Source organism: Octodon degus, unplaced genomic scaffold, assembly GCF_000260255.1.
Source record: "Octodon degus isolate 3935 unplaced genomic scaffold, OctDeg1.0 scaffold00125, whole genome shotgun sequence".
Taxonomy (NCBI): Eukaryota; Metazoa; Chordata; class Mammalia; order Rodentia; family Octodontidae; genus Octodon; species Octodon degus.
The window spans coordinates 8,265,260-8,266,258 of NW_004524701.1; the positions used below are offsets into that span (position 1 = coordinate 8,265,260).

Here is a 999-nt window from a genome sequence, read left to right on the forward strand (position 1 = left end):
TTTTTTTTTTTAGCAGAATATATTTATTGGGGGGAAAGAAAGCTCCTGTCTGAGAGAGGGACAGGAGGAGGGCCCAAGCAGGTTGTTCCCCAAAACAAGGATTTTCTATCAACACTGTTCAGTAGAAATATATTATCAGGCACATCAATAAGTTATAAGTTTCTACATTATAAATTAAAAAGTATGGTTGAAATTTATTTTAGTACAATACTTAATAAACTCAAAATATTATTTTAGCATTTAATGTACATAAAATTAGTGAGCTATAAAGTTACATGCTGCTTCAGATTTTGCAATTTCCAGTGTTTTACATGGATAGGTAGCCTCGCTGTTTGTAAAGAGCCACTTTTCCGGTGCTTGGTAGCTGTGTAAGACTGGTTCTGCTGGGGGAAGCACTGTGGCCCTAGATGCCTTTACCCTTTGTTTTCTGTCAGTAGCAATACACAGACATTCTTGACTGTTTTGTTGTTGTTGTTATTGTTATTGTTACCCTCATGGCAGTATAGACGACCAGTGTGGGTAGTAATTTGTGTTTATTAGGAGAGAAAGCTTGTGAGATTAGAGATGAAAAATCCATTCAGTCACTCCCTTGCCTTAAAGGTTTTGTACAAATTTACTTGGAATCTGTAGTGAGTTTGTTTTGGAAAGCAGCATGGTAGCTGTTCACCTAACGTAAACATGTAGGAGAGGTTAGACCACACCTAGAAAGAGTGGGCTCAGTGGTTGAGGCCAGTAGACACATTTGCTGCTCCACCTGTGCTCACAGCCTCACAAAGGGAAAGGAAGCCGAAAGGCTCCTGCTTTCGCCATCTGGTGGTCAGGTTCCATAAGTGCCAGTTACTTATTTAGCTGGTAGCTTTGTTAATTCTTGATATTTATTTATTTATTTTCTTTTTTGAGACAGGGTCTCCCTATGCAGTTCAGGCTAACCTTAAGCTTACTTTGTGCTGGAATTACAGGTGTATGCCACCATGCCTAGCAATTACCATTTCTTTTTCT

The 999-nt window shown here is 38.9% G+C and overlaps 1 protein-coding gene across 1 annotated transcript in view; it reads left to right on the forward strand.

Annotated features, from left to right (window-relative positions):
• Metap1 (methionyl aminopeptidase 1) overlaps window positions 1-999 on the forward strand; it is a 117,080-nt gene that overhangs the window by 104,336 nt on the left and 11,745 nt on the right. The gene's annotated exons all lie outside the window — the stretch shown is intronic.